This window comes from Schistocerca cancellata, unplaced genomic scaffold (genome assembly GCF_023864275.1).
Source record: "Schistocerca cancellata isolate TAMUIC-IGC-003103 unplaced genomic scaffold, iqSchCanc2.1 HiC_scaffold_1102, whole genome shotgun sequence".
In the NCBI taxonomy this organism is placed as follows: domain Eukaryota; kingdom Metazoa; phylum Arthropoda; class Insecta; order Orthoptera; family Acrididae; genus Schistocerca; species Schistocerca cancellata.
Window position 1 is genome coordinate 4,354,344 of NW_026047101.1, and position 15,149 is coordinate 4,369,492.

Genomic DNA, 15,149 nt, shown 5'->3' on the forward strand with positions numbered 1-15,149 from the left:
TCGCTGCCGCTCGGGTCGTGGTCCATATGACAGCGCAAGCACGACAAACGTCTGCGGGACGAGACGAGACGAGACGAGACGGGACGAGACGACTAAGGAATAAATTCGTGGTTACAAATCAAATTTGGAACTCTACACTCCTACACAACAATAGGCTGTGACGTATTTCAGAAATCACCTGCCGATTCGTAATGTTTTGTCGTTTTCAAAGTCTTCTTGGCAAACTTGGTTAGCACATTCTCCCTCAAACTGAGTTAATTACTGCATTTTCGTACCATTACAGTAGTTTAAAAGGCATAAAGAAGCATCTTTGTCACAACAGAAAGGTAGTTTGAAAATTGGGCTGGTGACATAACAAAAAAAAACAGGAAGGGAGCCAGCAGTACCCGGGTTTCCCAGGCGGTCACCCATCCAAGTACTAGCCGGGCCCGATGATGCTTAACTTCGGTGATCGGACGAGAACCGGTGTATTCATCATCGTATGGCCGTTGGCGCTCATCTAATGTAGGAGCACGGCAGAATTCGCGTTCGGCTTTTCTCCCAACACACAAAATGTTAGTTTTCGGCCGCATTTGACGAAAGCGCTTCCTTCCGCTACCGCCAGTTCCTCGAGGACGGCGCGGGGAGGCGCGCCCGGCGTCCCAGCAGAGTGACGGCCGAATTGGCGGGCGCACCGCCGCGTGTGTGAGACGCACTGCTGCTCGTTGCACCCCCTGTCATTCGCTGGGCGCGTGCAGCCTTCGACACTAGCGGAGGACGCATCTTGTACCTGGTGTTCAGTGGAGGGCCAGTGCGGGGTGCGGCAGTGTCGTGCTGGAGGGCCCACTGGTAGCGATGTGGGCTTCCTCGCCTCGCCTCGCCTCTCCTCGCCTCACCTCGCCTCGCCTCACACCAGGTGTCTGCGTAGTTTGCAGTGCATTCGCACCATTCCTATCCCTGTCCCTGTCCCCGTCCCGACTTGTCCCGACTTTGCTCGACTGCCGCTCGCTGCCGCTCGGGTCGTGGTCCATATGACAGCGCAAGCACGACAAACGTCTGCGGGACGAGACGAGACGAGACGAGACGAGACGAGACGACTAAGGAATAAATTCGTGGTTACAAATCAAATTTGGAACTCTACACTCCTACACAACAATAGGCGGTGACGTATTTCAGTAATCACCTGCCGATTCGTACTGTTTTGTCCTTTTCAAAGTCTTCTTGGCAAACTTGGTTAGCACATTCTCCCTCAAACTGAGTTAATTACTGCATTTTCGTACCATTACAGTAGTTTAAAAGGCTTAAGGAAGCATCTTTGTCACAACAGAAAGCTAGTTTGAAAATTGGGTTGGCGACATAACAAAAAAAAAAACAGGAAGGGAGCCAGCAGCACCCGGGTTTCCCAGGCGGTCACCCATCCAAGTACTAGCCGGGCCCGATGATATTTAACTTCGGTGATCGGACGAGAACCGGTTTTTTCATCATGGTATGGCCGTTGGCGCTCATCTAATGTAGGAGCACGGCAGAATTCGCGTTCGGCTTTTCTCCCAACACACAAAATGTTAGTTTTCGGCCGCATTTGACGAAAGCGCTTCCTTCCGCAACCGCCAGTTCCTCGAGGACGGCGCGGGGAGGCGCGCCCGGCGTCCCAGCAGAGTGACGGCCGAATTGGCGGGCGCACCGCCGCGTGTGTGAGACGCACTGCTGCTCGTTGCACCCCCTGTCATTCGCTGGGCGCGTGCAGCCTTCGACACTAGCGGAGGACGCATCTTGTCCCTGGTGTTCAGCGGAGGGCCTGTGCGGGGTGTGGCAGTGTCGTGCTGGAGGGCCCACTGGTAGCGATGTGGGCTTCCTCGCCTCGCCTCGCCTCGCCTCGCCTCGCCTCGCCTCACACCAGGTGTCTGCGTAGTTTGCAGTGCATTCGCACCATTCCTATCCCTGTCACTGTCCCCGTCCCGACTTGTCCCGACTTTGCTCGACTGCCGCTCGCTGCCGCTCGGGTCGTGGTCCATATGACAGCGCAAGCACGACAAACGTCTGCGGGACGAGACGAGACGAGACGAGACGAGACGAGACGACTAAGGAATAAATTCGTGGTTACAAATCAAATTTGGAACTCTACACTCCTACACAACAATAGGCGATGACGTATTTCAGAAATCACCTGCCGATTCGTACTGTTTTGTCGTTCTCAAAGTCCTCTTGGCAAACTTGGTTAGCACATTCTCCCTTAAACTGAGTTAATTACTGCATTTTCGTTCCATTACAGTAGTTTAAAAGGCATAAAGAAGCATCTTTGTCACAACAGAAAGGTAGTTTGAAAATTGGGCTGGTGACATAACAAAAAAAAACAGGAAGGGAGCCAGCAGCACCCGGGTTTCCCAGGCGGTCACCCATCCAAGTACTAGCCGGGCCCGATGATGCTTAACTTCGGTGATCGGACGAGAACCGGTGTATTCATCATGGTATGGCCGTTGGCGCTCATCTAATGTAGGAGCACGGCAGAATTCGCGTTCGGCTTTTCTCCCAACACACAAAATGTTAGTTTTCGGCCGCATTTGACGAAAGCGCTTCCTTCCGCAACCGCCAGTTCCTCGACGACGGCGGGGGGAGGCGCGCCCGGCGTCCCAGCAGAGTGACGGCCGAATTGGCGGGCGCACCGCCGCGTGTGTGAGACGCACTGCTGCTCGTTGCACCCCCTGTCATTCGCTGGGCGCATGCAGCCTTCGACACTAGCGGAGGACGCATCTTGTCCCTGGTGTTCAGCGGAGGGCCTGTGCGGGGTGTGGCAGTGTCGTGCTGGAGGGCCCACTGGTAGCGATGTGGGCTTCCTCGCCTCGCCTCGCCTCGCCTCGCCTTGCCTCGCCTCGCCTCGCCTCGCCTCACACCAGGTGTTTGCGTAGTTTGCAGTGCATTCGCACCATTCCTATCCCTGTCCCTGTCCCCGTCCCGACTTGTCCCGACTTTGCTCGACTGCCGCTCGGGTCGTGGTCCATATGACAGCGCAAGCACGACAAACGTCTGCTGGACGAGACGAGACGAGACGAGACGATACGAGACGACTAAGGAATAAATTCGTGGTTACAAATCAAATTTGGAACTCTACACTCCTACACAACAATAGGCGGTGACGTATTTCAGAAATCACCTGCCGATTCGTACTGTTTTGTCGTTTTCAAAGTCCTCTTGGCAAACTTGGTTAGCACATTCTCCCTCAAACTGAGTTAATTACTGCATTTTCGTACCATTACAGTAGTTTAAAAGGCATAAAGAAGCATCTTTGTCACAACAGAAAGGTAGTTTGAAAATTGGGCTGGTGACATAACAAAAAAAAACAGGAAGGGAGCCAACAGCACCTTTTTTTTTTTTTTTTTTTTTTTTTTTTTTTTTTTTTTTGTTTTTTTTGTTTTTTGTTTTTTTTTTTTATAAATGTGCTGTTGACTTATCAAGAGCTCCTGATTTACGCCCTCCAAAAGTTGCCTTCATCGGCGAGGTGTGCTGCCGTGAATATATGCTGTGGGTTTCCACTACAAATATCAGAAAGGAATATGCATCCGCCAAGATAAGAAAAGAAACGCAAGGTAATCCGCCTTCCAGACTGCATGCCAAATAATAGAAACAAAAGTGGCTACTGGACGCCGTGGCAACTGGCATCGACAGTGATCTACAACAATAACAACCCGTCAAAGCAACAGTCACGTGGCATCCACCAAAAAAAAAGGAAATCCACCGCAAATAAAAGAAAGTCCGAAAGAAAACATGTCTCCGCTAACGGCTGACGGTTGGTACATGGAGAATAAAACAAACGTCGACGCATAGCAATAGGAAAGAGTCCCACATTCAGACACACACCAACTGTGATAAAATGATCACCGCGACTCGGCCCCCTCAGTCGCCGCGAGAAAGGAACAAATAACAAGAAAGAAAGAAAGGAGGAACAGAAAGTAAAGCAAACATAAAAGAACTTTTGACGGACAAAGCGCCATTCACATAAATGTAGGTCATGTGTACGGTTTCGTTAATGTACGGTCCATTAGAAACACAACTTTACCAAGCCATAAAATCATTACCCAAGAAAGGAAGACCGGTGGTAAGCAAGGGTTCGTCATAAACGCCAACAGGAATATTGGCAGTAGTATCAGATAGGAAAAAGAAAAATGTCATGATTGGGTATAGAGTCGTATCAGGAAAGTGACAATTTAGTGAATGCATGGGCCAAGGCGACATGCAAAAATTTGGCAAAAATCGAGGAATAAGCCTGTCGACCAAGGGTCAAATGATGTTCCGCCCACAGGTAAGACAGAAAGTCGACGGCATCAGTCAATTTCAGGGCGAAAATACAATAAACCGTGTGTCCCAAAATCCAAAGAGAAGCATTCCGTTTGGTGGCCGGATACGCTACACACTGAGGCACGATGGCGTCCAAAGCTGTCACCTGCCGCCTGTCCACTCTGTTGATTAGACGCACCATGTCACACGCAATGTCCCAAACAACACGGAATTTCCGACACTCGAATCGGTGTTCGATAGTGTCCTCCTCAGGACACGAATCACAGACACCCGAAGGAATCAGACCGATAGAGTGCAGCTTAGCATTAGTCGGAATTGTGCGGTTGACCACTTTATACCATGTTCCGTGAACGTCAGCAGGAATAACGGCGGTGGCGAGGTTCCGCCACACCATCCGCCAGTTGTGCTGAGGTAGCCGATACTCCCATTTATTCCTGCTCGGCGATCCCCGAAGAGCGCGAATAATGTCACCGACATTGCACGCACGGACATCGCCGAGCACCAGATAGCTGTTATACACATAATACCGGCGTACGAAGTTCAACGTGGACGGAATATGACTGACCGAGACCGGAGCAATCACCGATGGCGGGCGGTACGCACGGAACAAGGCAGCCGTCGGACTGCACGGCCCCTTGTCAAGCACCACGGTAGTCCGCTTTACGAAGAGCGCCGCACACTTGTTGCGAAAGTCAACGAAACCCAGCCCCCCTTCCGCCAGACTCAAGGTACAGGTTGCCAGGGAGACCTTAAAAATGTCACCCTGCCATAGCAACCAATATACCGCCTGTTGAAGGGCCCGTTCCAGTTGTTTCGGCACAGGTAGGACTTGTGCCAGATACCACGCTTTGGCCAAAATCTGCGTGTTAATAAGGGCCACCCGTTGACGGAGCGCCAAATTCCGAGAGGCATACAGTTTCGCAACGGCCCTAACCTTATACAGCGTGGACCGCCAATTCAGAGCTTCCATACGCTGCAGATTGTCGGTCAGAATGACACCGAGCACTGTCTGTCGTTGCTTGACACAAAACCAGTCGCCGCGAGCAGTACGCAGGCGAGGTGTAAGAGGGAGCAAAACAGTCTTCCGAGGATTGACGATAGCCCCCGTCGCCCTCTCAAATCGCTGTAAAACACCATGCAGCCTGTTAATGTCCTCTGGCTGATCGAGGAACACGCCGAGGTCGTCGGCATACGCTCTACAGATCAGCTGATCGCCACCAATGCGAATGCCCCGGCATTCCTGGGCGATACAGCGGAGGAGCGGATCCAAAGCCAAAGCGAAGAGCGACATAGACAAGGGGCAGCCCTGGCGAACTGAGCGGCTAATAGGTATAACACGACTGGGAATTCCGTTTATTACAACCCGTGACGTGGCATTCCTTAAAATATTATACACCATCGTCGTCAGTTTAGGACCAAATCCGAAACCGACCAAGACCTGCCGCAGATAGGTGTGACTAATCCGATCGAAAGCGTTTTTGAAGTCAACCAGCATTATCGCAGCCGTCCGGAGCCTGTGACTTTTTACATATCCGATACAATCCCGGTACGCCAGAACAGCATCGAATATGTTACGGTCCCTGACAGCGCAAGTCTGATGGTCACTCACCACCTTTGGCAGAACGTCCGTCAACCTGTGCGTGATACACCGCGCTATAATTTTATAGTCGGCGTTCAGCAAGGTTATAGGACGGACATTGTCGAGATTTGGTGTGGCGGTCGATTTCGGAACGAGGGCAATGCGCCCTTCTGAAAATTCCGCAGGAATAGCAACGCCGTTATGAACCTCATTCATAATGGCAATTAAAACATCACTTAAAAGACTGAAAAATTTTAAATAAAATTCCGCGGGAATCCCGTCCAGTCCAGGGGACCGGCCCCGAGGACTCCGTTTCACAGCTGTATCTAAGTCATCAAGGGTAAAAGGTTCATTTAAACTGGCTCTATCTTGTCGTGTTAACACACGTGGGACCCTCTGCAAAAAATCGCGCAGCGCCCCGGCGTCGACATCAACCTGTCGAAAGAGCGTCTCAAAGTGCGCGTGAACTTCTCGCTCAATGGCCGCACCATCGGATGTGGACGTGCCATCTCGCTGGACCCATTTACGGATGGCCAACCGCTCGCGCCGCCGGCGCTCCCTGCTCAGGTGGTAGAGAGAGAGCGGCTCCCCTTCCACGTCACCCACCGGTTGGCTCCGCGCGATAGTCCCAACACCCTTCCGACGTAGATCATCGAGGAGCTTGGCTTTGAATTGATTAAAAACCGGTAGCAACTCAGGTGACGTCGCGACTCGCTGAGCGATATCCTTTAAACAATCCTGGTAAAAACGTGCCGTCGACCGACGCCAATGCGCCGCATCGCGGCTAAAATCGATTAAAAAACGCCGAATAGCCGGCTTGGCGACCGCCACCCACCACCCGATAGTACTGCCGCCATCTCCCTTACCACGCAAGAGCTTGCGCCACAACGCAGTAAATTGAGACGTTAGACTGGCATCGTCCAAAAGGCTACAGTTAAATTTCCAAATAGTGGGGCGCCGAGGAGGGCGCGCACGCGGCAAGAAGAGTTGACACATGTAACCGCAATGGTCTGAAAAAATAACCGGCAACACGTCCGCCTTCCGGACGTGGGCGGCGAGCGGCGAAGACACATAGATCCTGTCCAAGCGACTGTGACCGGTGGCGTAAAAGTGGGTGAAATGCGTCTTGTCCGGATGCAGCACACGCCACGTGTCGCGGAGCCGAAAACTGTCAACCAACGTACGTAATTCCTGGCACCAGTTAGGACGCGGCTCCTGATCTCGACCATCAATCACAGCATTAAAATCACCACCGATCACTAAGTCAGTATGATTACGATGGAGAAGTGGACAGAGATCCTGACCATAAAATTTATTCCGCGCTGGCTTGTCACCGGCATGAGCATACACATTGACAAAGGCAAGACCATTGACGGTACATGCTATAGCGCGGCCATTCGGCAATATTTCAATATTGCTAACATCAAATTCAGGACGGATTAAGATAGCTGTACCAGTCTGTTCGTCGGACATTATATTATCAACGACAGTAAAATCAGAAGCGTCAAGTAAAAACAACAGAGCCTGACGCGTAACTTCCTGTAAAAATGCCACATGACAGTGGGAGTCATGTAAAAAAGTGAGCAAAGCCGACAACTTGTGCGGGTTACTCAACTTGTTGACATTGATAGTTAAAATATTCCACGAACAACGCTCAGGCTCCATACACAATTAAAATACACAAGCACAAAACGCTCCTCATTTAAAAACAAACAGCAAACATGGACGGAATTTCAGCCACCAAAAAGGATAAAATTTTCTCTAAAAAGACTGAATTGATTCCCGTCAACTGGAAGAGGGAACAACAGAGAATAACAGTGACAGTTAAAATATTCCACGAACAACGCTCAGGCGCCATACACAATTAAAAGACACAAGCACAAAAAACTCCTCATAAAAAACAGACAGCAGACATTGACGGAATTTCAGCCACCAAAAAGGATAAAAAGTTCTCGAAAAAGACGGGTGTAATTCCCGTCAACTGGATTAAGGGACAACAAAGAAATCACTAAGTCTCCGCACCACCTTCCACATCCGCCGCCCAGTCAGTGGGGGGGACGGAAGTGGGGGTGGACGCGGTCCCAGAATCTGTGCCACCGGAGGCTGCCGACAAAGGATCAACGACGGGCATCTCCACGTCGGAAGAAGAGGTCGGCACACGCTCAAGGGCAGAAGGACAAACCCGACGCTGGTGGGTGTCTTCAGCCTTCCGTTTCGTCGGCAATGGCGGCGTCGCCACAGCCGAAGCTGTGTCGGTCGGCACAACGGAACCGTCACCAGTCGGCTGCTGACTTAAAACGGTGCGTAAATGTCGAACAGCGACATCACGCTTCTGATCGGCAACGCTGAGATCGTCGGGCAGCGAAGGGCGAGGAGCGGCAGGCTGTTGTGGTTGTGATTGCTGTGTCTGACGCCCGCAGCCGGAAGCCGGAGACGGCCGCCGCTCGCGGTCTGCACGTGGGTCCCGACGCGCGACACGCTGTTGTGAGTCCTGCCGACCAACCCGCGACTGCCGGGAAGCGGCGGGCGAACGGTCAACTGGAGACGGACTGCGGTCCTGTCGTGTAGACCCCCTGTCAGAGGAGGGCGACCGACCAACACTACGAGCACGTTGCCTGCTAGAACTGCGAGACGGAAGTTCATCACGCCGCGGTTTCGGAGCCACAAAAATTTCCCGCGATTCCACAACAGCAGTGTGAACAGGAGCACCGGCAGCTATGTCAACTGAGGCAGGCAACGTATCAAAAGATTCCGATACCGTAACAGGCTGCGAAACAGGTTCCGACACTACATCAGTCGCCGACGCGGGCATGGGGTCGGACACAGACGCAAGTGAAACACGTGGTAAAGACAAACTTTCGTCAGCCTGCACGGTAGCCGTAGCAGGCGCGGAAACAGCAGACACAGAAGCAAGGTCACAATCGGGAGTGGACACATCCATGGCAACCGCGGCGTCAGCTAGGTTAGCATCGGCCACGCGGCGCGCGGGTGCGGGGGGGGCTGTACCTAAGACCGTAGCAGCGACAGAGGCAAAGCTGTCCCCGCGCAAACCGTCACCGATCGGTAATTGAGCAGGCCGTTTACGTTTAGGACAGTCCTGCCGGTAATGACCAACGCCACTACAAAATGAACAAGTTTGAGGCTGTCCACTATAAGTCACAAACGCACGGTGGCCGTTAACCAGAATAAAGGACGGAATGTGTTGTCTGACAACCATTTTCACACTCCGCACACCGTTTTCGACTTGAAACAAATATGCGGAGGACCACTTTTCCTTAATCACTGACAAAACGGTACCGTACGGACGCAAATAACGTGAAATAGTATCATTCCGTATTTCAAAAGGCAAGTTAAAGATACGAATTTGCCTAACGCCAAAGCCGGCGTGCGACACAGTCACATTACTAATTTTACCGTCAAGATGTCGAAATTGACGCACGCTGTCATTGACAGACACAACAGTATCACACATATCAGGAGATCTCAATTTCAAAAACACCGAATTAAGGAACGTATCAAACTGTATGCCAAGAACGTCACCATGCCGTAACATCAAGTCCTCTAATATCCAACGGTGAATTTCGAATGCCGATGGTTTATCAACAGATCGATCAAACTCACATTGTACGTTATTCTGTCTTTCCTCACTATCATCGTATATCATTTCCATTACTTACAGTCAGGTATAAACACAAGCCACGAGGCAGAGGAAGCAGACGACACGCGAGGCGCCGCCGGCCAAGTCGCACACGGAAGTACTGCTCGCTCGGCACCGAGGTGTTGCCAGGCGGGCAGCCAGCCAAGTACTAGCCGGGCCCGATGATGCTTAACTTCGGTGATCGGACGAGAACCGGTGTATTCATCATGGTATGGCCGTTGGCGCTCATCTAATGTAGGAGCACGGCAGAATTCGCGTTCGGCTTTTCTCCCAACACACAAAATGTTAGTTTTCGGCCGCATTTGACGAAAGCGCTTCCTTCCGCAACCGCCAGTTCCTCGAGGACGGCGCGGGGAGGCGCGCCCGGCGTCCCAGCAGAGCGACGGCCGAATTGGCGGGCGCACCGCCGCGTGTGTGAGACGCACTGCTTCTCGTTGCACCCCCTGTCATTCGCTGGGCGCGTGCAGCATTCGACACTAGCGGAGGACGCATCTTGTCCCTGGTGTTCAGCGGAGGGCCTGTGCGGGGTGTGGCAGTGTCGTGCTGGAGGGCGCCACTGGTAGCGATGTGGGCTTCCTCGCCTCGCCTCGCCTCACACCAGGTGTCTGCGTAGTTTGCAGTGCATTCGCACCATTCCTATCCCTGTCCCTGTCCCCGTCCCGACTTGTCCCGACTTTGCTCGACTGCCGCTCGCTGCCGCTCGGGTCGTGGTCCATATGGCAGCGCAAGCACGACAAACGTCTGCGAGACGAGACGAGACGAGACGAGACGAGACGAGACGACTAAGGAATAAATTCGTGGTTACAAATCAAATTTGGAACTCTACACTCCTACACAACAATAGGTGGTGACGTATTTCAGAAATCACCTGCCGATTCGTACTGTTTTGTCGTTTTCAAAGTCTTCTTGGCAAACTTGGTTAGCACATTCTCCCTCAAACTGAGTTAATTACTGCATTTTCGTACCATTACAGTAGTTTAAAAGGCTTAAGGAAGCATCTTTGTCACAACAGAAAGGTAGTTTGAAAATTGGGCTGGCGACATAACAAAAAAAAAAAAAGGAAGGGAGCCAACAGCACCCGGGTTTCCCAGGCGGTCACCCATCCAAGTACTAGCCGGGCCCGATGATGCTTAACTTCGGTGATCGGACGAGAACCGGTGTATTCATCATGGTATGGCCGTTGGCGCTCATCTAATGTAGGAGCACGGCAGAATTCGCGTTCGGCTTTTCTCCCAACACACAAAATGTTAGTTTTCGGCCGCATTTGACGAAAGCGCTTCCTTCCGCAACCGCCAGTTCCTCGAGGACGGCGCGGGGAGGCGCGCCCGGCGTCCCAGCAGAGCGACGGCCGAATTGGCGGGCGCACCGCCGCGTGTGTGAGACGCACTGCTTCTCGTTGCACCCCCTGTCATTCGCTGGGCGCGTGCAGCATTCGACACTAGCGGAGGACGCATCTTGTCCCTGGTGTTCAGCGGAGGGCCTGCGGGGTGTGGCAGTGTCGTGCTGGAGGGCGCCACTGGTAGCGATGTGGGCTTCCTCGCCTCGCCTCGCCTCACACCAGGTGTCTGCGTAGTTTGCAGTGCATTCGCACCATTCCTATCCCTGTCCCTGTCCCCGTCCCGACTTGTCCCGACTTTGCTCGACTGCCGCTCGCTGCCGCTCGGGTCGTGGTCCATATGGCAGCGCAAGCACGACAAACGTCTGCGAGACGAGACGAGACGAGACGAGACGAGACGAGACGAGACGACTAAGGAATAAATTCGTGGTTACAAATCAAATTTGGAACTCTACACTCCTACACAACAATAGGCGGTGACGTATTTCAGAAATCACCTGCCGATTCGTACTGTTTTGTCGTTTTCAAAGTCTTCTTGGCAAACTTGGTTAGCACATTCTCCCTCAAACTGAGTTAATTACTGCATTTTCGTACCATTACAGTAGTTTAAAAGGCTTAAGGAAGCAACTTTGTCACAACAGAAAGGTAGTTTGAAAATTGAGCTGGCGACATAACAAAAAAAAAAAGGAAGGGAGCCAACAGCACCCGGGTTTCCCAGGCGGTCACCCATCCAAGTACTAGCCGGGCCCGATGATGCTTAACTTCGGTGATCGGACGAGAACCGGTGTATTCATCATGGTATGGCCGTTGGCGCTCATCTAATGTAGGAGCACGGCAGAATTCGCGTTCGGCTTTTCTCCCAACACACAAAATGTTAGTTTTCGGCCGCATTTGACGAAAGCGCTTCCTTCCGCAACCGCCAGTTCCTCGAGGACGGCGCGGGGAGGCGCGCCCGGCGTCCCAGCAGAGCGACGGCCGAATTGGCGGGCGCACCGCCGCGTGTGTGAGACGCACTGCTTCTCGTTGCACCCCCTGTCATTCGCTGGGCGCGTGCAGCATTCGACACTAGCGGAGGACGCATCTTGTCCCTGGTGTTCAGCGGAGGGCCTGTGCGGGGTGTGGCAGTGTCGTGCTGGAGGGCGCCACTGGTAGCGATGTGGGCTTCCTCGCCTCGCCTCGCCTCACACCAGGTGTCTGCGTAGTTTGCAGTGCATTCGCACCATTCCTATCCCTGTCCCTGTCCCCGTCCCGACTTGTCCCGACTTTGCTCGACTGCCGCTCGCTGCCGCTCGGGTCGTGGTCCATATGGCAGCGCAAGCACGACAAACGTCTGCGAGACGAGACGAGACGAGACGAGACGAGACGAGACGAGACGACTAAGGAATAAATTCGTGGTTACAAATCAAATTTGGAACTCTACACTCCTACACAACAATAGGCGGTGACGTATTTCAGAAATCACCTGCCGATTCGTACTGTTTTGTCGTTTTCAAAGTCTTCTTGGCAAACTTGGTTAGCACATTCTCCCTCAAACTGAGTTAATTACTGCATTTTCGTACCATTACAGTAGTTTAAAAGGCTTAAGGAAGCAACTTTGTCACAACAGAAAGGTAGTTTGAAAATTGAGCTGGCGACATAACAAAAAAAAAAAGGAAGGGAGCCAACAGCACCCGGGTTTCCCAGGCGGTCACCCATCCAAGTACTAGCCGGGCCCGATGATGCTTAACTTCGGTGATCGGACGAGAACCGGTGTATTCATCATGGTATGGCCGTTGGCGCTCATCTAATGTAGGAGCACGGCAGAATTCGCGTTCGGCTTTTCTCCCAACACACAAAATGTTAGTTTTCGGCCGCATTTGACGAAAGCGCTTCCTTCCGCAACCGCCAGTTCCTCGAGGACGGCGCGGGGAGGCGCGCCCGGCGTCCCAGCAGAGCGACGGCCGAATTGGCGGGCGCACCGCCGCGTGTGTGAGACGCACTGCTTCTCGTTGCACCCCCTGTCATTCGCTGGGCGCGTGCAGCATTCGACACTAGCGGAGGACGCATCTTGTCCCTGGTGTTCAGCGGAGGGCCTGTGCGGGGTGTGGCAGTGTCGTGCTGGAGGGCGCCACTGGTAGCGATGTGGGCTTCCTCGCCTCGCCTCGCCTCACACCAGGTGTCTGCGTAGTTTGCAGTGCATTCGCACCATTCCTATCCCTGTCCCTGTCCCCGTCCCGACTTGTCCCGACTTTGCTCGACTGCCGCTCGCTGCCGCTCGGGTCGTGGTCCATATGGCAGCGCAAGCACGACAAACGTCTGCGAGACGAGACGAGACGAGACGAGACGAGACGACTAAGGAATAAATTCGTGGTTACAAATCAAATTTGGAACTCTACACTCCTACACAACAATAGGCGGTGACGTATTTCAGAAATCACCTGCCGATTCGTACTGTTTTGTCGTTTTCAAAGTCTTCTTGGCAAACTTGGTTAGCACATTCTCCCTCAAACTGAGTTAATTACTGCATTTTCGTACCATTACAGTAGTTTAAAAGGCTTAAGGAAGCAACTTTGTCACAACAGAAAGGTAGTTTGAAAATTGAGCTGGCGACATAACAAAAAAAAAAAAGGAAGGGAGCCAACAGCACCCGGGTTTCCCAGGCGGTCACCCATCCAAGTACTAGCCGGGCCCGATGATGCTTAACTTCGGTGATCGGACGAGAACCGGTGTATTCATCATGGTATGGCCGTTGGCGCTCATCTAATGTAGGAGCACGGCAGAATTCGCGTTCGGCTTTTCTCCCAACACACAAAATGTTAGTTTTCGGCCGCATTTGACGAAAGCGCTTCCTTCCGCAACCGCCAGTTCCTCGAGGACGGCGCGGGGAGGCGCGCCCGGCGTCCCAGCAGAGCGACGGCCGAATTGGCGGGCGCACCGCCGCGTGTGTGAGACGCACTGCTTCTCGTTGCACCCCCTGTCATTCGCTGGGCGCGTGCAGCATTCGACACTAGCGGAGGACGCATCTTGTCCCTGGTGTTCAGCGGAGGGCCTGTGCGGGGTGTGGCAGTGTCGTGCTGGAGGGCGCCACTGGTAGCGATGTGGGCTTCCTCGCCTCGCCTCGCCTCACACCAGGTGTCTGCGTAGTTTGCAGTGCATTCGCACCATTCCTATCCCTGTCCCTGTCCCCGTCCCGACTTGTCCCGACTTTGCTCGACTGCCGCTCGCTGCCGCTCGGGTCGTGGTCCATATGGCAGCGCAAGCACGACAAACGTCTGCGAGACGAGACGAGACGAGACGAGACGAGACGAGACGAGACGACTAAGGAATAAATTCGTGGTTACAAATCAAATTTGGAACTCTACACTCCTACACAACAATAGGCGGTGACGTATTTCAGAAATCACCTGCCGATTCGTACTGTTTTGTCGTTTTCAAAGTCTTCTTGGCAAACTTGGTTAGCACATTCTCCCTCAAACTGAGTTAATTACTGCATTTTCGTACCATTACAGTAGTTTAAAAGGCTTAAGGAAGCAACTTTGTCACAACAGAAAGGTAGTTTGAAAATTGAGCTGGCGACATAACAAAAAAAAAAAGGAAGGGAGCCAACAGCACCCGGGTTTCCCAGGCGGTCACCCATCCAAGTACTAGCCGGGCCCGATGATGCTTAACTTCGGTGATCGGACGAGAACCGGTGTATTCATCATGGTATGGCCGTTGGCGCTCATCTAATGTAGGAGCACGGCAGAATTCGCGTTCGGCTTTTCTCCCAACACACAAAATGTTAGTTTTCGGCCGCATTTGACGAAAGCGCTTCCTTCCGCAACCGCCAGTTCCTCGAGGACGGCGCGGGGAGGCGCGCCCGGCGTCCCAGCAGAGCGACGGCCGAATTGGCGGGCGCACCGCCGCGTGTGTGAGACGCACTGCTTCTCGTTGCACCCCCTGTCATTCGCTGGGCGCGTGCAGCATTCGACACTAGCGGAGGACGCATCTTGTCCCTGGTGTTCAGCGGAGGGCCTGTGCGGGGTGTGGCAGTGTCGTGCTGGAGGGCGCCACTGGTAGCGATGTGGGCTTCCTCGCCTCGCCTCGCCTCACACCAGGTGTCTGCGTAGTTTGCAGTGCATTCGCACCATTCCTATCCCTGTCCCTGTCCCCGTCCCGACTTGTCCCGACTTTGCTCGACTGCCGCTCGCTGCCGCTCGGGTCGTGGTCCATATGGCAGCGCAAGCACGACAAACGTCTGCGAGACGAGACGAGACGAGACGAGACGAGACGACTAAGGAATAAATTCGTGGTTACAAATCAAATTTGGAACTCTACACTCCTACACA

The 15,149-nt window shown here is 53.0% G+C and overlaps 8 non-coding genes and 1 pseudogene across 8 annotated transcripts; all 9 read right to left on the reverse strand.

The window, feature by feature from the left end:
- Positions 1–374: 374 nt before the first annotated feature.
- LOC126156139 (5S ribosomal RNA) lies at positions 375–493 on the reverse strand. The gene has a single exon (XR_007533548.1). It is a non-coding gene; the product is annotated as a 5S ribosomal RNA (ribosomal RNA).
- Positions 494–1,360: 867 nt separating this feature from the next.
- Positions 1,361–1,479, reverse strand: LOC126156136 (5S ribosomal RNA). The gene has a single exon (XR_007533545.1). It is a non-coding gene; the product is annotated as a 5S ribosomal RNA (ribosomal RNA).
- An 860-nt stretch (positions 1,480–2,339) lies between these two features.
- On the reverse strand, positions 2,340–2,458 carry LOC126155965 (5S ribosomal RNA). Its single transcript, XR_007533386.1, has one exon. It is a non-coding gene; the product is annotated as a 5S ribosomal RNA (ribosomal RNA).
- A 7,153-nt stretch (positions 2,459–9,611) lies between these two features.
- Positions 9,612–9,729, reverse strand: LOC126156159 (5S ribosomal RNA; annotated as a pseudogene).
- Positions 9,730–10,572: 843 nt separating this feature from the next.
- Positions 10,573–10,691, reverse strand: LOC126156034 (5S ribosomal RNA). Its single transcript, XR_007533450.1, has one exon. It is a non-coding gene; the product is annotated as a 5S ribosomal RNA (ribosomal RNA).
- An 844-nt stretch (positions 10,692–11,535) lies between these two features.
- On the reverse strand, positions 11,536–11,654 carry LOC126156046 (5S ribosomal RNA). Its single transcript, XR_007533461.1, has one exon. It is a non-coding gene; the product is annotated as a 5S ribosomal RNA (ribosomal RNA).
- Positions 11,655–12,500: 846 nt separating this feature from the next.
- On the reverse strand, positions 12,501–12,619 carry LOC126156058 (5S ribosomal RNA). Its single transcript, XR_007533472.1, has one exon. It is a non-coding gene; the product is annotated as a 5S ribosomal RNA (ribosomal RNA).
- Positions 12,620–13,456: 837 nt separating this feature from the next.
- LOC126156069 (5S ribosomal RNA) lies at positions 13,457–13,575 on the reverse strand. The gene has a single exon (XR_007533483.1). It is a non-coding gene; the product is annotated as a 5S ribosomal RNA (ribosomal RNA).
- An 846-nt stretch (positions 13,576–14,421) lies between these two features.
- On the reverse strand, positions 14,422–14,540 carry LOC126156081 (5S ribosomal RNA). Its single transcript, XR_007533494.1, has one exon. It is a non-coding gene; the product is annotated as a 5S ribosomal RNA (ribosomal RNA).
- Between the last annotated feature and the right edge of the window lie 609 nt (positions 14,541–15,149).